The 25,436-nt window shown below is 39.4% G+C and overlaps 1 protein-coding gene across 8 annotated transcripts in view; it reads left to right on the top strand.

Annotated features, from left to right (window-relative positions):
- The window catches only part of CBX5 (chromobox 5), a 60,086-nt gene that overhangs the window by 8,106 nt on the left and 26,544 nt on the right, over positions 1-25,436 (top strand). The window contains exon 1 of one of the 8 annotated variants that reach the window (XM_078384666.1): positions 21,436-21,510. The exons of the other annotated variants lie outside the window; for them this stretch is intronic. The gene's annotated coding sequence lies outside the window, so the exon portion shown is untranslated. Of the gene's footprint in view, positions 1-21,435; positions 21,511-25,436 lie in introns of those variants that run through there. 8 annotated transcript variants of the gene reach the window in all.

Below are 25,436 nucleotides of genomic sequence, written 5' to 3'. Positions count from 1 at the left end.
CCAGTACATATTTTTCAGACTTCTGTTTTACTTCATACAGATTATAAAGACTTGCCATGATCCAAACATAACTGGTTCAGTGTGTTCTATCAGAGTAATCTGTGGATCATTTTTTTTTTAAAGAAAAAGTTCACCATAGCTGTTCTTAAACCATTAGTCAGGAATGTACTGTTATTCGTTGTAGTTGTTTCTGTCTGGTTTTTCTAAACAAAGTCTGACCGCACACTGAAAAGAACTTTTGAGACTCAGTGTTTTCCTGTCTTTTGCGTTTTCATTGAACTGCTGCTGTAAACCAGTCTGGACAACCCTCATGGTCTTGCTAAAATTGTTTGCTAAAATTTCATTCCACTCTCATGTGCCATTTAAAACATTGCCTGGCTCTAAATACCACTTCGCATAGGCAGAAAGCTCTCTTTTCCATGGAGAAAGCGTTACTTTTGCCCACCCCACCTTGCATCCCTGTATTCTGTATCAAATCCCACTAAGAAGCCGTAGTGGCGAAAGGGGAATGAGTACGTATAACCCATTTGGTACATTTATGGTACAGTTTTTAGGTGCTATTCAACCTTAAAATGAAGTCTAGTCTAGCTTTAGGAAGGTACAGTATCTTACAAGAGCATTCATTCTTACAAAATACATCTAACAGTACAGTATTAACAGCCTTGAAAGTAACTTTGCTAGGATATTATCTGAAGCTTGATTTTGATACATTGGTATTAAATGTGGCTGGGTGTTATTTTTGCATATTTCAGATACAAAATGTAATTAAGTTACACTTCTTTTGAAAGATCCCTTGGTCAGTGTAACTTAATTACATTTTGTATCTGAAGCATGCAAAGAGAATATTTATATTCATTATTAGAGTACTGTACTGCATGCCTCTATTGCATCTGTTATTTCTAGCACTTTGTGGCCAACTGAAATACATAAACAGGTGTATGATAGTGTGGTTGGAAAAATCGCTCAGTGAGTTGGATATCTGGCTCTTTACTGTGCATCTCTGTGTCGCTTTGGGCGAGTTACACAGTCCCAGGGCACCCCGAGAAGAAGAGAATAGTAAACTATTTTTCAGTACTTTCTAAGTAGAAAATCCTGGAAAGAGTTGCCATAATTCAGAATTGACTTGGTGCACAGTTACTGTAGTAGTTAAATATTGTTATGGTGAAAACAATATCTCAGAGTAGTGTGAGGTGCCAGAGGATTGGAGGAGGGCCAATGTTGTCCCTATCTTCAAAAAGGGCAAAAAAGAGGAACCTGGGAACTACAGGCCATTCAGCCTGACATCAATCCCAGGCAAAATTCTGGAACAGATAATAAAGCGATAATTGTGCAAGTACCTAGAAAACAATGCAGTAATAACTAGAAGCCAACATGGATTTGTCAAGAAAAAATCCTGCCAAACTACAGTGGTGCCTTGACTTACGAATGTCCCCACATACGACCATTTTGAGTTGCAACCAACTCCGGTTGCAAAATTTTGCTTCAACTTGTGGCCGGAGCTTCGAGTTGCAACCGGAAAAAGGCAGGGAAAAAAGGCACGGATTTCAAATTTGCGAACCGTTGGTAGGTGAAGAGGCTGCTTCTTTGTAACTCTTTAGCCCCAATGGTTAGAGTGAGTGCGTCGGAGGAGGCTTTGGACTGCCTGGAGCTGCTTTCTGCTCCTGAGTAAGTACATTTACTTTGTTTTGCAGAGTGGGTTGGGGGGGTTATATTTCTGTGCTGTGATGTTTTTTGTGTTTTGGTGTATTTTGTTTCCCAGCCCCATTGCGTCCCGATGGGGCTGGCTGTGTGTGGGGCGGTTGTTTTTGTGTTTTTTTCAGCCCCATAGTGTTCTGATGGGGCTGGCTGTGTTTTTTTTTTTGTTTGGGTAAATTTTTTTGCCCTAACGCATGCCAATGGGGCTTGCATTGTTTTTTTTGGGAGGGGGTTGGTAATTTCCCCGACCCCGACACATTCCTATGGGGCTTGCAGTGTTCTTTTTTTATGTGTGTGTTTTGGTGTATTTGTTTTTCGGCCCCAGTGCGTTCTGATGGGGCTTGCAGTGTTTTATTTTTATTTATTTTTTTCCCTTCTGTAACACATTAATTGCGTTCCAATGCATTTCTGTGGGAAATGGTGCTTCAACTTATGACCATTTCAAGTTACGCCCATCTTCTGGAATGGATTATGGTCGTAAATCGAGGCATCACTGTAATTTGATCTCATTTTTTTGATCGGGTCACCTCCCTGATAGACAGAGGGAATACTGTAGACATAGTATATCTTGACTTCATCAAAGCTTTTAACGGAGTTCCCCATGATATCCTGATTAGCAAGCTCTCTAGGTATGAGCTGGACAGATCAAGTGTCAGGTGGATACACAATTGGCTACAGAATCGTACTCAGAGGTGATGATTAATGGGTCCTTCTCTAACTAGGAGGAGGTAACTAGTAGGGTACCCCAAGGCTCAGTCCTGGGCCTGTTGCTCTTCAATGTTTTTATTAATGACTTGGATGAGGGCGTACAGGGAATGCTTGTCAAATTTTCAGATGATACCAAATTGGGTACAGATAGCAGCGGGCACAGATGACATCAAGGGAATGTATAAGAGAATATGGGTTAATAAGAAGCGGACGGCCTATACCAAGATCCAAGTCTACAGAGCCTGTGTCCTGAGTGCACTCCTGTACTGCAGTGAGTCCTGGACCCTTTGTGCACAGCAGGAGAGGAAGCTGAACACGTTCCTATATGTGTTGTTTGACACATTTTTTGGTATCACCTGGCAGTACAAAGTTCCAAATACTGTAGAGTAGTCCTAGAACAAGCTGGAATTTTTAGCATGTATACATTACTAAAACAGCTACATCTACATTGGCTCAGGCATGTCATGAGAATGGCTGATGGTCGGATTCCAAAAGATCTCCTGTATGGAGAATTAGTGCAGGGAAATTGCCCCAGAGGGAGACCATAGCTGTGATACAAAGATATCTGCAGGTGGGATTTGAAGGCCTTAGAAATGGACCTCAACAGATGGGAAACCTTGACATTGGAGTGTTCAGCCTGGAGGGAGGCGGTGCTGCATGGCCTCTCCCAGTTTGAAGAGACCCTTGTCCGGCAGGGTGAGGCCAAGAGGCAGTCACGAAAGCAGGAAAATCAGGGAGCTGGACAGGGGACAGATTGGATTTGTCTCCAGTGTGGAAGGGATTGTCACTCTCAAATTGGCCTTCTCAGCCACACTGGATGTTGTTCCAAGTCCTCCATACAGAGCACGTTACCACAGTCTTTCGAGACTGAAGGATGCCCAATCTAGTAGTTCCCATCCTACTGTTCTGGTCAATAGCTCCACTTCAGGTACAGTTACTACTAGTATAAGGAGTAGCTGTGCAAGCAACAGCCCTCGATAAATAATTAATGTGTTGAGCACAGATAGAGTTCTGACTCCTGTCCTCTGAAGATGCCGGCTACAGAGACTGGTGAAACATTAGGATCAAAAACCTTAAGAACTTGGCCAAACAGCCCGGAAAACCCACAACAACCAAAGTGTAGAATACTCTGTTTCAAATCTAAAGAAGATGGTAAAATGTCACAAACTGATGATTAAGAATGGTGGTCCCAAAGTAATCAGAGAACATATGTACACATTATATCAGTTGGGCTTCCTTGTAAATGAGCCCCAGAATTTAATAACCTGCAAAGGATTCACTGGCCTTTTGGGAGCTGGCATCCAACCAGCCAACTAATTGCTTTTCTGTTTTGGGTGTGGAGAATGGGGTGGTTTGCTTTTTCTACCTGACACACAGCAGGGGCACAAAAGTGGATTCTTTATCAGACTGCTTGCTTATTTGTACGCAGTCACCTAAGTAAGTCAGTGGGTAAAATCCTGTTGGCATAGTTACACCAGTGTAAACCAGATCTGAGCACTGGAAGGAATTAATTGAAATTAATTTAGAGCTCCCTCCCCTTTCAGCCTCTGAGATTCCCTATAGCTTTTTTTTTTTTACCCTAGGGAAGCCTTTGGGAATCTCAGGGGTGGGGTGGGGAGACATTAATAGAATAGTGGCTGGCGGGATCAGGACGACTGGTGGCAATTCAACTGTGATTTTTTTAATATTGAAGTCCACCCCATCCCAAGACTTCCAAAGGCTTCCAAGGAGCCTCGGAACTTGAGAAGGAGAGATAGGAAGCTTTCAGTTAATTTGAATTAAATGCTTCTGATGGCTAGATCTGCTTTAGATTGGTATAACTATGCTAACATGATTTTACCCACTAAATTCAAAATTGAGATAGTGTTGAATCCATACCTCTAAAAATATTGTATTAGCATCCAAAGCAGGACTGGATGGTGGAAAGAAATTGGATGACCTGGTTGATTAATTTTGTCATCCAAAAAAGGTAACTTTTACAACTTTTGAACGTGGCCAAACTGGCAGTGCCCTAGGTAGTTATATCTGGCAAAATGAGGAGAGTTTTGCACATCTGTTGAAGTTTGTTTATGTATTGCTTATTTAGAATATTTATAATTTTTCTACCAACTAGATTTCTCAAAGCAATGTATGATAGAATAAAATATCCTTTAAAACATAGACTTTAAAAAGTCTTTAACTGTAGATTTAAAATATCCTTTTGAAATGAATTCTGAACACTAAAGCCATGTGAATTGCAGCAATCTTGGCTTCTTGCCAGAACTTAGGAGGTTTCAGCTATCTTGATTTCCCTTGAAAGGGAATTCCACAGCTGCTGTGCTTTTGCAGTAAAAGCTCTGTCTCTGTTCTCACTAGTCTGGCCTCTCAGGAATTCTGAAGGAAGCACCAGGATAAAGTTTCCGCACATAAAAACCCAAACTCATATCTGAAATAAGAACATCTGAGGTTTACTTCGTTCTGAAATAACAGCGTCTGGAGTTTGAAAGTGAACAGTTAAGTGTAAGCCTTTTCTCTTCAAGACATCGCCACTTTTCTTTTTATGTTTCAAAAAGATTCACCTTAGATACTGCGCATTACCCTGGTGTAACTCCTGGAATTTGCTGGCACATTCTACAGCTGTTATTTCAAGTTATTTGTAATATCTAGCTTGGTCTATGACAGAACATAATCTTTTGTGCAGATTCCTCCAATATTTCAACCTGTGGTGCCCCAGGAGACCTTAAAATGCTTCAGTGGTGGAATAAACTGGTGACTGTAGAGAGGTCAAATTAAGACCTGGTGCGTCAGGGCAGCTGGTTGTCCTGATGTTTTTGGACTGTAGCTCCCAAGGTCCCTCATTATTGGCTATTCTAGCTAGAGTAGATGGAAATTATAGTTCAGGAATATCTGGAGAGCCACAATTGCTCACGCTATACTAACTGGCAGCCCCTTTGACCCACAGGATGTATAATTTTTTTTAAAAAAATCAAAAATCAAAACAGAAGTATTGTGGTACCTTGTAGACTAACAAGTTGGAGATTAACAAGTTATTTCAGTATGAACTTCCATAGGCTAGATGCCACTTCCTCAGACTGAGAAGGAAGTGGAAGTGTCTGAGAAAATGGATCATGAAGACTCACACTAGAACAAAAAATCTGTTCATTTTAAAGATGTCACAACATTTTCATTTGGTTCTTGTTGAACATGCTAGAACACTAGGCATGGCTACATTGAAAACTGACACAGTGGAATGGCTTGTTGCTGAACATGGCTATTTGTAGCCCACAAATAGTTTCTGAAGCCTTAATGGGACTTCCAGTGCCTTCTGTTGGAATGGCAGAGGAGCTGGCAACATGGGCTCTATGTACGTAATGTGCTTGCTGTTTTAATCAAAAAATGAGAAACACGTTGAGGTACTGTATGCTTCATAGCTCAGAAAAGGCTACAATTGTCTGATTTAGTCACAAACTTAAAAACACATCTGAGGATGAGAATTTCCTCCCCAACACAATCTTGATATATTTGTATTTAATAAGAAGCCTTTCACATATACATTAAGCTTTAAACTGTAATGTTTTGATTGATTATCGAATCATATTTATTTATATCCTAATAAATAATCAATAAATTACTAGAATCTGAAAGTGACAGCATAGCACATGGTCACCTTAAGTGCAGTTAACCCGAAGGCAGAAAAAAAAGAGGCATACTACTGAATCTTGGATATTCAACATCATTTCTAGATCCAAAGAATAAATGTAGTATGCTTTATAGAAGTTGCAGTTTCACAAAAATAAATGAATTCATTCACAATAAAATCCAAAGTTCACAAAATATACCCATTAAAAACTGCTTATGCAAACATGCAATCAAAATTATTTGGATTCAGTGAATTGCAACTTCCTGTTCTACAGGTGCTTTCCCAATATCTTTAAATGCCACGACCCCCCTGAAGCTTTATTGATCAACTTTTTCCTGGCTGAACTGAGTGTGCAAGGGCCACAACTTGTGTTGAGTCAGGAAACAAGAGCCACACAGAGGTCAGAAGGGCTTCAGGGTAGCCATGGCATTTAACAGTACAGTGAAAATTATGTGTATGATCTTTAAAGTGTTCTAAAAATAAGGAAGTATACATTTTGCTTTAATAATTGGGAGGCTTTTCTTGATTTGACTAAGGACATAACTTCACAGGAGCAGGATATGTTTTATACAGTACTAGAGATGGGGGTAGTCGTATTCGTATACAAATATCCCCGCACAGGTGGCGTTAACGGGGTCCAACCCCATGAGGCCAGACAGTTCACTCACCAGTCTGCTGCGGACATGGACAGCATGATTCTACGAATGGCACTGCAGCGTGCAATCCGCCCGCTACTCCTGGCAGGAGGACAAGCCTCCCTGCAAGGTTGAAGAGTTGTGAGCAGATCACCACTGCAGTGCCATTCGTAGAATCATGTCATCTGTGTCCATGGCGGATTGGTGAGTGGACCCTCTGGCCCCATGGGGCTGGACCCTCGTTAACACCGCCTGTGCGGGGATATTCATATACAAATACCCCCATCTCTAGTTTATACCCCTAACTGGCGCAAGGATCAGGAACATAAGTAAATAGGGATGTGCTCTTTGTTTTGGAGGTTTGGAGGAGGGGGAGTTTGGACTCCCAAATCGCAGAATTCTCCAAGGGATCCCCAGACAGAATTGTGGTTGTTCCCTCCCACTAACAGACACCTTCATTTTACTCACCTGGAAAAGGTTGGAGCCTTCTTCTTGGCCGCCTTGTAGACCTTATTTCTATTCCCTGGAATAGAAATTTCTACCTTCCCTGGAGGGAAATTGTTGCAGTGTTTCCTAGGTGTGGTAGTCACTTTTTATGCTCTATAGAGGATTCCTCCTGAATAACTACCACCCTTAGGAAGCATTACTACAGGAAACAAAGGCTAGAAGGAGGCCTCAGCCTTCTCCAGGTGAGTGAAATAAAGGTGTGTCTTTGTGGGCTAGAACTTCCAGAATTCAGTCTGGGGAATTCTAGGTGAATTTTGGGGTTTGGAGTTCCCCCTCCCACAAAAACCCAAACCAAATGGCACATCCCTAATAAATGGCTATTTATGCACAGACTGCTTGAGATAACTGATTGGGGTCTTCTTGCTTTACAAAAACAATCTGTTTACTTATCTATGTCAGATGCTAAAACATGACTTTTTTTTCAAATTTGTGTATTTGACCATGTTTTTGACACTTTGCATCAAGCATTACTATTTCATTATCATCTCTTAAATATTTATTAATACATTTTTTAAAAATGTATGTGTCATCTTTAGACAAATGCTAACCGTACACATTGATGATGACAGTTCTGCAATGTAAAGCAGCTTTAAGAGGAGAAGCATGTTTGCTTGCAGGGTGATGCTTTTTCCAGACATAACAAATTGTGTATATTACTGTTCATCAGGTTAGTACTTGGCTAATGCATGTTGTGAGTAATTCGTTGCATTCTGGAAGCGACGATGTAATATATTTGTCATCAGTAGCTTGTTTTCCGAGCATTTTTAAAATTTAAGTCAAAATTTATTTTAGGCTTTGTTTTTCAGATTATATAATTAGCAGGCTTGTTTTCTGGGACATAACCAGTTTTCTTGGACTGGAGGCCTGGTTACGGTTTGAACCGAACATGGGCTTCCACTTCAGAAGGTTATGTCAACTGGGTCTAAAAATATTTCCAGTTTTTCTAAAACTTTTGAATAAAGTATCCCTATCCATGCTGGTTAAGAAGCCTCTAACTCATTGACACATAATAATTACAGAAAATGTTCTAAATTCCCTATGTTAAGGTTTTGGTAAATGTTAGGAATTTAGAACACAAAGAATATTGACAGTTTTCAGCTTCAAAAGCAATAGTGTTGTTATTGTTGTTAATGCTATCCAGTAATCAAAATCTTGGGTATCAATGATAGTGTCTTTTGAATTAATAAATGTTCCTTATTTCCACCCCTTTTTTGTAAAACTGAAGCCCAGTGTACATTTAAATTACACCATTGTTACATCATTAATAAAATGATTAATAAAAGATGCTATTCAATGCAAATATATCTAGTATCTTATTTTATATTGACTTAAAGCACGGTCTAAAGGTATGTGGTATATTTTGCTAAAGATCTGACTGTAGTCAGAATATCCATATGAGCACCAAAGGATTCTAAACCATAAGAAATAAAGGATATAATTATTTTGAAATGCTTTTCAGTGAAAACATTAATTTTACCTCTGAAGGAGTTTTAACTAAGGTTATAACGATGAATCTTTTTCTGTCCATGAGCATTATTTTTAGATTTCATCTTATTTTTGTATGTAAAATCTGAGGTTTATTAAATAAACCTCATAAAATTGTATGTAACAAGGCATAAATATTGAAGCCTTTTTTTTTCCTGTAGCCAAAGTAAAGTCTGTCTTTCAGAAAACATATGCTTCAGGGAGAATTAAATTTTTTCCTGCTATGCTGTTAATGTACTCTTCTCTCCTGTTAATTTTCTTTCTTATTCTACATGCTACGCATGGATACTCTTCTGCTTACACATAGTTAAACATGTTCAGTTTTATTCAGCTTTAATGTTATGTGTGAACAAGTGAGAACTGTACAGTCACTCTCTGTATTTTAATTTATTTTTTCTCATTCAAAGTCAGCCTCTCTCTTTCTCCTAAATACAATAGATCCCTGTTTCTCAGTATTGGTGTAAGCAGTGTCTTATTTTAGGACTAAACAAGATGAAATAAGCAGTGGTTCTCAACCCTTTTTATCCTATATCCCAGCACTCAGTGTGGCCAAGAACCTTGTATCTCACCATCCTGGGTGTGAAAGCCACAATGTTGAAAGACATATTATTACAACATTCTGTTACTATGGGTGTTTTTCCTGGTGAATTAGAAGGCAAGGAACAGCAGATCAGGAAAAGCACTGAGTATCGAAAGTTAGCTCCTCACATGTGGAAAGGTCATAGGATGGATAAGCTGTAGAACTTCTGAGATCTGAGCATCACCATACAAAGGCTGGCTACTTGGTAAGTGATCTTCGGGTCTCTATCAGAAAGAAGAAACTCAAGTCTATTTTTTTTTCTGAACAGTCAGGAATTCTTTTTGGCAGTGGGGTGATGATCTCCTTGTGCGCCACCTTGTAATGCAGGCAAGTGAAGAAGAAGTGCTCTGTAGTCTCAACTTCCCTTAAGGGACAGGTACAAAGCCTATCAGTGGAAGGGATATTCTTGTACAGTACTTCCCTTCAAGGGAGGGCTGAGCACCTTACCTTTTACTTACAGAGAGGTTAAGTAATTTGCCAGTTCCCCAGAGTTTTTGATGTAGGCCCTCACCATACTATTTTGTATGCTGGAAAGGTTGGTTTGATGTTCTGTATCCTCAAATCTCTGCTAAACTAATTTTTTGCCTGATCTATTCCATAAGATAAGAGCGCCTGAGGGGGAAAAGCCAATTTTCAGCAAATAGCTCTGGACTAACTTGACCCAGTTGGATTGGGAGTTGTCATAAAATATTAAAGGGGATAGTCCTTGTGGATTTAGATGTTTCTTTAGCCATATATATGTATATCAGTATCCTATTGATTGATCGGATACTGACCTAGGCTTCAACTTTTAGGCAATATGTCTCCAATCATGCCCTGGCATTTGACACACATCTAGCGACTTGTAAGATAGTTCTTAAGAATTTAGATTGGACTCTTTCTTGTGGTGTAAAATGGGAGCTACGTGGCCCCAAAATGAACCATATGACATTTGGGCTAACGTCTTGGTCTTATAAAGTTCGAGAGTTGCTGGAATAAAGAACCCTCCTTGAGAGTGATGGAATTTTGCTGTGCTGTTTGCAGATCTTTCTCCTTGATCTGCTGCATATTTACTATGTTGAAGCCCAAAACCCGAGGCCTGAAGAGCTACCCTGAGGAATTTGAAGTTAACTTGCTTGATGCAGTGCCCATGAATTGGTCAAGACCAAGTCAGTTGATTGTTAAGGACTCATCTTTACAGTATGAGGAGAGCTTTCCAAGGGCCCTCCTCGACCCAGCAGGGGGTTCTGGAGAGTATCACTGTACTATCAACATATAGTAATACTGGGAGGATAGAGATCAGGGGTATTAAGCTAGGTAGATAGATTACTGTATTTATAGAAAAAAATGAATAGTGCTGATACTAGTAGGCAACCTTGCCTAATGCCTCTATACGTTTAAATGGATTCAGTAAGATGCCCTTGTCTACTGTGTCTGACTCTCAGATAGGTTTGTTCATGTAGGGAGGCTATGCATCAAATAAGTAAATTGGTTTCTGTAGATATCCAAATTTGCTTTGCAGTTAGCAATTTCCTTGCGTTTTTTTGTCAGATCAACCATTTTTGAATGGTTGAATTGTTTTGAAATAAAGTGAAAGCACTACTTGACCAGACAGGCTGCTGCACATTTCTATCCCTTTTTGAATTTAATGATGGCTATATGAATTCATTAGATTAAAATATAGCATATTTCCTGCTTGTAATCCTTGTGTGTGTATGTGGGGGGGGGGGGAGAGAAGTCTTTTACTCTAATTTATAAAATGGAGGAGATTCTGTTCAGATGAGCTAAATATTCTTAAACTTAAAATCTGTTGTAGAAAAATTTAGCTAGGAATGCAAAGATCTCAAATAGAGTTGCAAAATCAATGTGAAATCAAGATAGCTAGCTAGCTTTGTTCTCATAATTTGCTGCAGCAGTTTGTGTTGATCCAAATGGTTACATGGTGTTTTTGATTCCTATGGCCCAGCTATACACGAGGTAAATCAGTTTCTGCTGTGAGTGCTCTGTGTTCTCCCTTCTGAGAGCAACAAAAAAGTCATTGATAAAAATGAGAATTTTAATCATTGTTTCAAATCAGCCTTATGCTAGTACTTGAAAGGAAAACTGTGTTCATCTTTTCTGTGCTTTGGAGAATATTTTTAAACAATGATAAATCACACGTAACATTTATATAGAGCTTTTTGCGCATTCAGATGATGTTGTATATATCTATTATTTATTTTAAATATTTTTACCATCCTTACAAATATCCTGTAAGTAAGCAGTACTAAAATGAGCCATGATAGGAGCTGCATTGTTCCCATTCTCTGCCACCATATTAAGGCAACCAGTTCTCTTCTTCTCCACGCCAGCTATTCTTCTTCCTCCCACATCCTTGTAGGCACTGGCTCCATCACATGATTTCACTTCACAAGTACAGGGGATGCTCTTGATGAGATTTTATGCAGTTAGGTCCTTTGTGCATGTTTCTGCTAGACTTTTGTGTGCTTCCCTTCCCTGCTGAAATATGTTTGCTGAACTGCACGAGCAGTGCTTGGAAAATAGATTTTTTGGATTACTTTGTCACTAATCTATCATCAGCATAAGCACTGGCTAGACTGACTGTTCATACATTAATTCATTCAATTTATATACTGCCCATCTAGCAAATTGCTACTCTGGACACTACACAACAAATTAAATTTATATCATACAGAAATACAGACAATAGGCTATCGCAGGTATAAACCATAACCCAAGATAGGCAGGAAAACAATTTTCAGAATATGTGCAATACTACATTATTCTCCTTCTTCCAGTGTGCCAGCTATTTGGGGAGATGTTTGTTTAAAATATTTTTACTCCACCTTTCTCCTGAAAAAGGTCCCAAGGCGGCATATATAATTAAAAATACAATATTAAAAGCTAAAAAAAGTAAATTATTCAAATATTATAGAATAATTAATAACATAATATTAAAATTGTTAGGTAAAAACATTATGAAAAGCAGATTTAGAAGCAACAAAATATAAAACATCACATTTATTGTGTTCTTAATGGTCAGTCAGAAAAGAAAAGCCTGCCTTGAAGAGAAAGATCTTCACCTACTTGGCTGGGAAGTCTTGGAGATTTAATTAAAAGTGTAATTTTTCCAAGTTTGGATTAACAGTGTGGAAATATGGGCCACTCTCTTAGATAACACCTGTGAACAGATAGGTGTTGTTGTTGTTGTTTAGTTGTGTCCGACTCTTCGTGACCCCATGGACCAGAGCACGCCAGGCCCTCCTGTCTTCCACTGCCTCCCGGAGTTGTGTCAAATTCATGTTGGTTGCTTCGATGACACTGTCCAACCATCTCGTCCTCTGTCGTCCCCTTCTTCTCTTGCCTTCATGCTTTCCCAACATCAGGGTCTTTTCTAGGGAGTCTTCTCTTCTCATGAGATGGCAAAAGTATTGGAGCCTCAGCTTCAGGATCTGTCCTTCCAGTGAGCACTCAGGGTTAATTTTCTTCAAAATGGATAGGTTTGTTCACTTTTCAGTCCAGGGGACTCTCAAGAGCCTCCTCCAACACTGCAATTCAAAAACATCAAGTCTTCGGCAGTCAGCTTTCTTTGTGGTCCAGCTCTCACTTCCATACATCACTACAGGAAAACCATAGCTTTGACTATGCAGACTTTTGTTGGCAAGGTGATGTCTCTGCTTTTTAAGATGCTTTCGATGTTTGTCATCGCTTTCCTCCCAAGAAGCAGGCGTCGTTTAATTTTGTGGCTGCTGTCCCCATCTGCAGTGATCATGGAACCCAAGAAAGTAAAATCTCTCACTGCCTCCTTATATTCCCTTCTATTTCCCAGGAGGTGATGGGACCAGTGGCCATGATATTGGTTTTTTTTTTTATGTTGAGCTTTAGACTGTTTTTTGCACTCTCCTCTTTCACCCTCATTAAGAGGTTCTTTAATTCCTCCCCACTTTCTGGCGTCAGAGTGCTATCATCTGCATATTGGAGGTTGTTGATATTTCTTCCGGCAATCTTAATTCCGGTTTGGGATTCCTCCAGTCCTGCCTTTCGCATGATGTATTCTGCATATAAGAAATAATCCAAGGGATAATATACAGCCTTGTCGTACTCCTTTCCCAATTTTGAACCAATCAGTTGTTCTAAATCCAGTTCTGTATATCTCATTTCTAGAACTTAAGAAAGTTACTTTTTCAGACTACAACTCCCAGAATCCACCAGCTAGTATATCTAGTGGCTATAGTGGCTGGGCAGATTTTTGATTTTGGTGTCTGAAAAACTATATTTTTGTCAGGTACTAACATTTTGCAAAACAGTACTACGAGAAGGTTGTATGTAAGTTGCTCCAGTAAATTTCAGTGTTTCCAGTGGCCAGTAGCTGATACCTGTGCTGACCAAAAGTAGCAGGTAGTAATGTGAAGTGTTGAATATGGTGTGGAAAATGAATACAACTGGTTTAGACTTAATCTTCTGGGCAAAAAGATCACCTTTTGTGTCTTGTATTTGTAGACCTGTATGGAGATTGCATTACAATGAGGTATAAATTTCCCATATTTATCTCAATGGAGTGTTAATAGTAAACCCTCGTTGTCACAATTTAAATGCTAATATTAGTGGCCCATCTTGAATCACAGGAGCTGGGCTGTAAATCATCCTGAGCAGACTTTCCTTTGAACTTTTCTAACTGTGATAGATGTAAACATGAAAGGTGTGCATCAAGGTGATACTCTTTGATCTTGTTGCAGTACTTGGATAGAACAAAGACCTGCCAAGGCTTGTAGTCTTCTTTTTTAAAGCCAGGTAGACAGTGTACCTAACAAGTTTTATTGGGCATAAGCTTTTGTGGGAAGGCAGTCCAGCTCTTCAGATGCAGCCTGCAAAGGCTTATGCCAAATGAAACATTTTAATCTTAAAAGGCCCGTGGGACTTCTAGTTGTTTTTCTACAACAAGCTAACGCACCCCTCCCCACCGCTTTGGAAATATTATCTTAAAGTAGTCCTTGTTAAGCAAAACTGTGAGTCAAAAGTTATATATCTAAAGTTTTCAGAGAAGCAGCTGTGTTTGTTTTAGTATGTGTAACACAAGCAAAAGCGTTATGATACTTTTAAGACTGAATTTTCCCCCCCACAAATGTGAGAGTAGGTGATCCATTTTATTCTGATGTCAGTTTTCATGGATCACAGTTCTCTTCTTCCTCTTTCATCTGAGAAGGGAATTGTAATCCATGCGAGCTCACACTGAAATCTGTTAGTCTTAGAAGATGCCACTTTTTTGTTTTGTTTCTGGTTTTTATACCTCTTTGTAGTTGTTCCATCTTATTAATAATTCTAGAGGGTGTCTGATTGCAAGTATATTCAGACTTGCTTTTCTTGTCTATTAATACCCTTTCTGTGTGATCTGATGTAACTACCTAGATACATTATTCCTTTTCAGTCCAAAGGTGTCAGGAGCAAAGATTTGTAGGATGACTGTGATTTAGTTTGGGGCTGAGAATGTGATTATTTGGTGGCCATGTTGATAGTAAAAAAATGCTAAAGAAGCTTTGAAGAATGCTTATAGGAATAAAATGGGGAAGTTCAGGCTTATTAAAAGTGAACTGAGCTTGTCCAGAATTTCAGAAAGCTCTAGGTAGAGTTTTCTCCTAGTGACACTGTCCAGGATTTTAGAGAAAAGGGGAGCTTCTGTGTTCTCCAAAACATGGGAAACTATTTCTCAGAATTGCATCCATGTATTTTATTGGGGGTGGTCAGTGTAGCAGCAGAATGATCACTAGGGGGAGAATTTATATGACATGTCATTTCCCCCCCTGCAACCTATGTTTGAGTTTAGGGGTTTGAACATGTTTATGAGTAATGAGAAAGGCCAGATTATTCATAAACATGTTTGAACTTGTATTCGCGAAGGCTTTCACGGCCAGGATCTAATGGTTGTTGTGGGTTTTTCGGGCTCTTTGGCCATGTTCTGAAGGTTGTTCTTCCTGACGTTTCGCCAGTCTCTGTGGCCGGCATCTTCAGAGGACAGCACTCTGTACTCTGGTGCTGTCCTCTGAAGATGCCGGCCACAGAGACTGGCGAAACGTCAGGAAGAACAATCTTCAGAACACGGCCAAAGAGCCCGAAAAATCCACAACAACCATGTTTGAACTTGCTTATGGGTTCAAATGTAGGTTGCAGAGAAAATGTGAAATGTCATAGAAATTCTCCCTCTAATGATTACATATTTTCATGGAAAATATGAACAGTTTTTCATGAAACATAAAATGGATTTTTCTGTACTTAAAAAAATTCCACATTACACTGTTCTTTCATAGATTACCATTCTGAAATTGAAGTCGGTTAGGCTTTGTGTCTGTGAACCAAGTGAGCAATAGTGGGATGGGGGAGAAGGACCATTTGTATCAATTCTCTAAATTAAGGAACTGAGATTTCTATTCCAGAGTAGCAAGGTTATAAGAAAGCTCTCTCTTTCTATAAGAAAAAACTACCACTTCTTTGAACCTGACTACTTCTTCTTCTTCTTCTTCTTTTTTTGGAGCGGAATGCTATTTAAATAACAATATATCTGCAACACTGGGCACATTTTATGATATTGTGGCACAATAACTCACACTTAAATGTCAATAGAGACACTTGAAAGAACCTACAAGGTTCAATAACTTCTGGTGTGGTTTGTTTCTCCTGTCATCGGCCATTATATTTTTTACAGCTTTTAAATTGCTACAGAGAGAAATTGCTTTGGATTATAATGGATGGTTAAGAGGCTGCCAAGGGTACCCTTGCACAGGGTGGATGAAAGTTCAATACTATTTTGGTTTTATGTGTCTAAGTTCTAGGCTATATAGCTTAAATATAATTTGTTTGACAAATGCATTGGAGTGATACTAGAGTACAAAACTATACTGTGCATTGAAAGAGGCACTGGCAAACCCTTCATCAGATTTTTGGTAGAAGATTAAACTTTAGCCATTATCTTTTCTGAATATATGCTTGGGAGTTCTCCAGCCCTTATCAGGCCTGCAAATTTTCTTCTAGACTCCACTAAGGTAATACCTGTATATGCTAGTCTTTTGTTGGAGTGTTGTTACTGAAACTTGGGCATCAGTCTGTGACGTAGTCTTATATTTATGTCCTTGGCTGGTAATTGTAGAGGACAAAGGTTTGCTTTCAGGCTGGTGAGCAAGCTGGCAGAGGGGAGACAGAGGACTCCTTGGCACCCAGCATAGAAGTGCAACTTTCTGTCATTATTTAAATCAAAAATATCAATTTTTAAAATGTAAAAAAAAATCCAATTATTAAAATTGAAATCAAATCCACTCTGTTTCTGCAAGTTCCAGTAGACTTACAATGATGCTGATGATTCTACAGGCTGGTAACATAATATGTAATACATTTGCTAATTTTAAAGGACTGGTTTAATAATGAAATAGTATTTGTGTATGTGAATGTACCCAGCTGAGACGGCCCATGAGGCTGTCCTCCCATATTGGTTCAATACTCTAAGAGTTGGGAAGCAGTTAACAAACAGGGCTTATTGAAGTAGGATCAGTCACCAGGGAAGATGAAATGGCCATGAGGAAACCACAAACAACAGTCTTCCGGACCCCGAGTTCAGTCATTCTGGTCTCTTTGTAGGGAGACGTCATCCCCCGATCGGTCAGAACACAGAGAACTCCGGGGAGGTGGGCCAGGCATGGGGTCCCAACAGGGGTGATTGATAGCTATGGTCATCTTGCCACTCAGGGAAGTTTTTCCATCCTCTGCTATGTTTCCAAGGGGGTGAGGTGGCTAAAAACTGTGGTGACTTTGCTCTGGTATTAGAAGCTGCCGGGAGGTGGCCTGTTTTCTTGCCTCCTTTAGCTTGGAAGCGTCAAAGTCTCTCCAGTCGTTCCTCCAGTAGAAGAGCTTATGAGGATTTGCCTTCCTCTGGTGGCACCCCCAGCTTCACCAGCTACCCCTTCTACCCCTTCCAGCAGGAAGACCTTGCTATGGGTCTCCCTGCTGGATCACCTCCTAGGACTTGTTGCAGGGAACCATCACAGCTTCCCTGGCAAGTTCCCTCTGTCTGTGCTTGACAGGCCTCCCAGTCTGACTCCTCCCTTGCAATCTTTCATGTGCCTGACTACCTTCCTTGGTTCCATTTCCTCCTCTATTGGGGAGTTAACTTGGGGGGGGTCCTTTCTGGGGCTTGGGTGGTGTTACACCCTGCTTTTGGGGATGGGGATATCATCCTCACAGCGTAATGAATTACAATTGCCTTCTTGTGTTGATTTGTACAGTTTAGGGCCATTTCAGATATCTTTCTTTTTATCCTTAGGACAACTGTATGATGTAGTTTTCTCTGTTTGACTAGAGATAGTAACAAACAAAGTTGGCCCAAAGCTCCCATTGTGTAAGTGAAAGGTGACCAGGGGTCCTCCAGGTCAGTGGTCTCCAACCTTGGGCCTCCAGATGTTCTTGGACTTCCACTCCCAGAAATCCTGGCCAGCAGAGGTGGTGGTGAAGGCGTCTGGGAGTTGTAGTCCAAGAACATCTGGAGGCCCAAGGTTGGAGACCACTGCTCCAGGTTATATGACGTCTTGTAGAGAGTCTTTTCTCCGCTGGTCTCCACTGTTTCCTCTTCCCTTGAAAAAAACATTAGTTGAGTCTGTTGAAGTTTGTGCACATGTTGAAAACATTATTTTGGCTTACAGTACCTATATAGTTTTGATTTTTAATTTGTGGTTTGCTGACTGTAATACATAGTATTGTTTTATTTTTACAAATATTTGCTGTGCAGTTTTATTATTAAATGCCACATGGATATGTTACAAATGATAGTTCATGTGCAAATATTTTAAAAGGTGTAGAGACATATATCTCATAGAACCTGTGGAATTCACAGTAAAGTTCACTGAGATATGAAAGATTTTGTTGTGTAAACATAACAGGTATTCATGTTAATTTGCAGATGTTAAAAGTGCATAGAAAAATAAAATCCTATTCAGCATTGATTTTATGACTTCAAATGTTTGACAATGACTTGATTGTCATATTTTTCAGTCAAAATGAATCTCTACTGCGTCTGGCATTCAAGAAAGAAAAAATTGTAGCTGATATACTCGGTGCAGTTTCCTTATTTGGAGTGTTCAGTATATTTTGTTATAGATCAGAAAAGTGGTTCAGCTTTACATCTGGCCAACAAGAAAAAATATTGTGCCAGCCAATTTTACACATATGTAAAATTTCCACAAAGTTTAAGAAAACCTTATTTTTTCCTGAACAGTTGATGGTTCAGGGGAGGAAATTGGGAGAAAAGGGGAAATAGGCAGTTTTCATTTTCACACCTTTACAGGTCTAGAGTCAGTTTGCTTGCTTCAGGAACATAAAATGTGCCGTATATAGTTTGGTTAGCTCATAAATTGTTATGTATGGATACCTTAAATTTGAAAGTATATTTCACCTAGAAGTATTGACATTTTGTAACTTTTGATATTGCTTAATATGGAACTACAGTATGAGTTGCTAAGCTCCTTAAAACTACTGTAGCAACTCTTTTTGCCAATCTGTGTGGAGCACACAAATTGAAAACACAAGACACCATTATAGTAAAACATAGTTACTATATATCCTTGCCATGGTTCTCTCGCCGAGCTTCCTTCTTTACAGCCACAGCTATGCTGCGCTTGCTCCTTCTGGAAGGGGAGTCAGATATAGTGAATACTATGGAAACTTAACTGAAACCATAGCCACTTCCAGGGCATTACTAAATAGCAGGAGAGAAAAGCATTGTTACAGTGGTGCCTCTACTTATGAACTTAATCCGTCCCAGAAGATATTCTTAAATCAAAACATTTGTAAATTGAATCAGCATTTCCCATAGGAATGCACTGAAAACCAATTAATCCCTTCTGGCTGTCTTTTGTTTGCATGTAGAGGCACCGTTTGTAAGTCGAATCATTAGTTCCCATAGGAACTAATGCAAAACCGGTTAATTTGTCCTCTACCACTGGGGGAGATTTTTTTTTAACCTAAGATGATTTAGGTTTAAAAAAAGAGCAGGGAAGGAAGGAGGGAGGGAGGGGACAGTGGAGAACAATTTTACACCAACACATTTTAACTCAAACACATTTTAAACCAAACCAAGCACTTTTTAAACAAAACACATTTTAAACCAAACCAAGCACCTGGGGAGCAGAGAGAGAGAGAGAGAAGACAAGGGGGGAGACTTGAGTCTAAACTCCATTTTAGAGCAAACCAGCCGGCACAGACCCTTGCAGAAAGGGTCTGCAAGACACATCAGAGCACAGAAACATAACCCCCCCCCCACCTAGCCCAAACCCAAGCTACAAGGGAAGCATGCAGGAACCATTGCAAATGCACAGAAAACAAATGGAGCAGATCAGAAATGCACAGAGAACAAAGGGCAAGGTCGGAAATGTACAGAAATCAAAGGAAAAAGCAAGGGAAGCATGCAGGAGCCATTGCAAAAACAAACGGAGCAGATCAGAAATGCAAAGAGAACAAAACAAAAAGCATGCAAGACACATCAAAAATGGGGAACCCCCCAAAAGCAGCCAAACCCTCCAAGATCCATCGGAAATGGGGAGGAAAACAAAAAACAAAAAAAACCCAAGACCCACCACAGCACAGAAACATAACTCCCCAGCCGAAAACCATGCTGTAAAAATACAGTGGGGTCTTGACTTGAGAACTTAATCCGTATTGGAAGGCGGTTCTCAAGTCAAAAAGTTCTCAGGTCAAATCTGCATTTCCCATAGGAATGCATTGAAAACCATTTGATCCGTATCTGCTCTTTTCCGTCCATAGAAACTAATGGGAAGCTGCTATTCCGCCTTCGACCACTAGAGGGGGATATTTTGTTTCTTTTTTTCTTAGGTCAAGAAAGGTTCAGGGAAGGCAGGGAAAATACAATCCAGGCAGTACAGTACCAGGCAGTCCAAAGACTGTCTCCCAATCCACTCTCTAAACGCTGGGAGGAGTGAGGAAGCAGACAGGCACCCTTTTCACTGGCCAACAGTTAACTGAAAATTCACATTTTGCACTTTCCCTGCCTCCCACGTGGTTTTTTTCAGTTCTTAACTCAAATCTAAGTACTTAAGTCAAGTCAATATTTTCCTATGAGAGCGGTTCTTAAGTCAAAATGTTCTTAACTCAAGCCGTTCTTAAGTCAAGACCCCACTGTACCCAGACAGTTTTTAAAAAGTATAAAGCAGCACCTTACCTTAGCAGGCAGCCTCCTCAGATCCTACACTCTAACTGCTAGGGCGAAAGAGCTACAAAGAAGCAGCCTCGTGGCCACCTACAGTTAACAATTTGAATTTCCTGCCCTTTCCCCCTGCCTTTTTTGTTCGTAAGTGGAGGCTTTGTTCGCAAGTAGAAGCAAAATTTTGCGACCAGAGCTGTTCATAAGTTGAAATGTTCATATGTAGGGGCGTTCGTAGGTAGAGCCACCACTGTATTCTCACAGATGTGCTAGGTTGATTAACTAGTTTCCCTAATCCCTTGTATACCAGTAAATGGGCCATTTACACACAGGACCATTACACACTGTTGCCAACAACATCTTGGTCTTTTCATGTCAGGACAAAAGGCAGCTTCCTAGCCTGCTGCAATTCCACCCTCATATCTGCATAACTCTCTGGGAAGGAAGCCAGCTGAATACTTTAAAGTCAGGGTTACAGATTAAGTCCTTTTGCGGTGGCTTTGATGTGCCCTCTGATAAAGAAAGGGATGGAAGCATCTGCTCTTTGCTAAGTCCCTTTTTTGAAATGTTCTATGGCAGGAGATAAGTTGAAGGTGTGAATTGTCTGTTTACATGTTGACCTCTGCCTGTAACGTCAGCTTCTCAGGCTTTTGCAGAAGCATACAAGAGTCCAGCATCTGAATTCCACATTTCATATACTCCAGGTTCTCAATTTTGCCACAATTCTGAACTTCCCTTTTCCCCTGGAGTCTACCATAAACAGAAATCGGTCATTTTTCAGGAAAAGCTCTGAGACAAAATGACACACCTCAACTTACAGTAATAATAATAATTTTGCAACACCAGACTTTGTCTAATCAGTCCAGTCTCCTGAGCTATTAGCATCCACAGTTTCTGTTTTTGCTCGTCCATCATGTTTTGTTATATTCATAAACTTGTAAAAATAGATGTTTTCCTGAACTGAAACAGTTTTCTCTATGAGACAGTCTTCTCTACCCTTTAATATTTCAGTTTATTTTCTCACTTAGTGTACTTCCAGACATCAGCCACTTTTTCCTGCATTTTGCAGATTGGGGAATCATGCCAGAAGCAACAGGAGTCGCAGAATGTGAGTCTTGTTACCTTGTTGCAGAGCATGAATGACTGGCAGATTCCCAGATCACATTCTTTGATTTACATACCTAATGATGATTTGTGTTCTGCAACATTTGAAATTTTTTAAAGATATCAGTCCTAAATGTACTCAGAAATCATATGGGACAGATAAAAGCCAATATCAGTATAAGAATAGGTTACCTTAAGTATTTTATTCCTTTTTGTGAGCTGCAGTTTTTAGGGGGAAAAGATTATTCTGTACAGACATTGTGTCCCCCCCCCCTTTTATTCTCATCTGCTTCTACATTGGTAAGCATTGAATGTGATTAAAACGGGATTGATTGGCTAAGACTGTAAGGTTTGCAATGATTATACATATTGTTAGCACAGAAGATTATGGGATAAGTTTCTTGATGGGGAAAAAGATGATTGCTCTTGCAACCTGCACCCTATTTCTGTACTTACTGGTCAGTTTATATGTGCAGTGATTCATTATGGAGATGATTGAACCCTTTTTAGTCTCGGTTACACTGGTAACAGAATGTTATCTTCATGTGCATTTTAACTAAAGAGGAATTAGCTATAATTAATTTAATTTAATGGAAAGATATTTAAAGATTGATTTTTAATCAAGCATGTTCTTGTTATATATTAGGGCATTTTACATGGATTTGTCCACTTCTCTAATTACTTTTTGGTAGAAGTACAGACTTAACAGGATTATCTTAATATTTTAAAACTTTCAAAGCTTGAGACTTTTACAAGGATTGTTTCTTCATCAGAGAGTGTGCTGTGAGTGTTGCTTGGAAGCATAACAAAATTTTATGAACTGGTGCTACTATAGGAAATGCATATCTTTATTATGCTTTTATAACCAAGTGTTTAAATCTTAAATGCCCTATCACAGGCTTTACTTTACAGTATTACAGAAGATATTGTAAATGCCAGTTTCATAAGGCTTACAAATAACAGATGGTGCTCAACCTTATATAAAGCAAACAAATTTCTAATTAATCCCCCCCCCCCTCCTCATCATCACTTTCTATGGACAAGTATAGAAGACTTGGTAATAGTTATGTTGGGGCATATAGCCTAAGGTTTATGGCCTGGTTCTTTAGCTGCAAGTAAAAATCTACTTGCAAAACAAATTTTATTTTATTTCGCTAGACCTCGGTATTGTGCTTTCTGCTTTGGGAGGAGCCCCCATTCTTCTTTGATAGAATTGAAAGGATTCTGTACTGAGAAGATGGCTAGATTAAAATAAGTAAAACAGGAGTAGCAGTAAGGTTACAATTCCAACCCTACCAGCATAAAACTTTGCCATCAAAGACCAGACACTGAAGTACACACTCTTCCGTAGTTACTGTGAATGATCATGGACCTGTTGGCCATGACATTTCCTGTTAGCCAGAACATACTTCCTTCCAGTTTTAATGGATTGTACTTTTCATAGTATTGGGGGAATGCGCATGAGATAAAGAATGAGTTCCTTTTTATGCACTCAGTGCTGCAAGGCCTGGTATGCCTAGGTCTAGCAGAGGATTGACCCGTCCTAGGCCGATCCTAGCGACAGGATCTTGGTTATTTCAATGGATTCAGTAATTTTCTAACTGATGCTTTCATATACCTCTTACATCTTTTCATTTTACAAGTATGTTTGTTTTAGTTATGTAGACAACTGCTATAGACAACTACGTATAGCAGTTGTTTACATAAGCTCAGATGTTAGTGTGTAAGGTGCTTCAGGAATTCCCTCTCATTGTTAATTTATCAAGCTGGCTCTTAAGCTTAAAACTCTTAAAGTAAATGTCCCTAAGGTATGGTACCCAGAAGCTATTGAGTAACTTTGGCTGCAAGATCAAGAAGCATTCTAGGATAGTGAAAACGTAACTAGATTTTCTTTATAGGACCCAGTTAAGAGAATCCCTATAACCTCTGTTCTCTTTGTTCCCAACTGAGGCTAATCACAATTGATTAGCCTCCGTTGGCTGACCTGCTTGCATCCCTCAACAACTTTGTGTTTGTTTTAAATTCCTATGTCTTTCATTAATTTCTTATGGTTAGTTATAGGTATGAGTGCACAAGCTTATTACCTTGCCAGTCTTAGATATTTTTATGATATTGATTATCTTAGCAGAGCAGCATAGGAAAATATGATATCACAGAGCTTAATAAATGTAAATTGCAGCATGTATTCCACTTTACATGCATGTTTCAGATCATTTGAAGGACCTCCTAACAGCTCGACAGTGCTGCTTTTTTAATCAGTGGATTTAAATTGTAAGGGTGTTCGCAATGGACAAACTTACTATCACTGGGGTTTAAATTAAGGCTTATAAAAGTGCTGGTCTTACGAAGTTGTTTGATATATACAGACTTCATGACCACATCCTTTAGAACTTCATGTCACAAGGAACTACTTAAATTCTGTTCTAAGTCTGCAGAGTTTTGAGAACTCTTATAACTGACATATGAGGAGGTATTAAGCAGCTTATGAACATTAGTATAAGTACAGGTGAAGTTCTTCCTGCTCTTCATGTTATGCATTTTGATTCCGAGAGCATAGGCACATTAGGGAACACAACTCAGATAACATATAAATGCATTTTGACAAGACCATAGTAAGCTGCATCCCGCTATGTCTGTCTGTTGATGACGTGGACACCACTGGCCAAACAGATTCCTTCTTTGCCATACAGCTTCTTTTGTGCTCCCAAGATGATTTGGAGGATTGGAGAGCCCGGTACAAGATATTTAGGGGACAGAACTTTGGAAATGTGATGTTCTGTACATGCAGCATTAAATATCCCCATATACTTTGAAGACTATACTAGCATGAGGCAATAAGAGGCAGATTCTGTGTTCTGTCACTTAATATTGATTAAGCAGAATATCACTGTCAAAGTTACATAGACACAAATGAAATAATGGTCCATATAGATGGAGATCTTTTCTAAAGTTTTTCCCCCAGACTATTTCATTGATTATACCTTTCTGGAAGTGTATTACTGGAATTTTCTTCTTTATAGGTACAATATTTAACTGTTACTGTAGGTGTTGCAAAACAATGCTGATTTAAAACAGGGTGTAGACAGCTACAGCCACCATATGCAATATTGTTCAATGTTAATGCAATTGGTTTTAGTGCCAAGACACCCAAAGTAGCTAACACCATTTTGTTTCCATCACTGCAAAATGCCAGTGTGATTCCAGCCTTTGTTGGCAGTTCAGCTGATCTGCCAGATGGAGCAGAACTGTCTCCACCTCACTGATGATTTTTTTGTGTGTACGTGGTCAGTTTAGTGCCTCTGAAGACCCAGTAGAAATAATGTGCATAATCCTGTCCAAGGTTAGGCATGTAGAACCCTGTGATCTTTGGACAATTGTCTTTGTGACAGAAGAGCAAATCCCCAATGGTAGTAGAAGAGTTCCCATGCTGTCTTCACATGCTGCTTCCATATGATTTTTCTAGTTTGTATCACACCTTCTTTTCATAATCTGTTATGATAAATAACATCATGCTCGCAATTGACCCCTCTTTGTTGAGGATCAGGATATGTATTTTAGCTTGGGACAGGTTTTAGCAGGCACCAATGGGTCAAGAATGTGTAATAATAAGCACTTCAGAATAATAGCTGTCTAACCTAAACTAACACAAGTCAGGAAATTCTAATTCAGAAATGGGAGTCTGTTTGAACTTGGAGTTTCTTTGGTTTCTGCCAGAGTAAGTCTCCTTGTTGTTCTGTTTTAATTTCATTTAAAAGGCTCAGTTAATAGACTTGTAAAAATACACATTTTTCCAGAGAGCTTGTAATATATCTTAATTTGGGGGAAATTATTAAGCGCACCCATTTATAAGCCAGCAGATTTTGTTTCATTAAAGGCTGCAACACCTACTTTCCTATCTGCAGTAGAATGTGTAATTAGTTGTGATGGGGT

Source organism: Pogona vitticeps, chromosome 2, assembly GCF_051106095.1.
Source record: "Pogona vitticeps strain Pit_001003342236 chromosome 2, PviZW2.1, whole genome shotgun sequence".
NCBI lineage: Eukaryota > Metazoa > Chordata > Lepidosauria > Squamata > Agamidae > Pogona > Pogona vitticeps.
The sequence above is the reverse complement of the archived record's forward strand: the minus strand, read 5'-3'. Positions and strand labels throughout refer to the sequence as shown.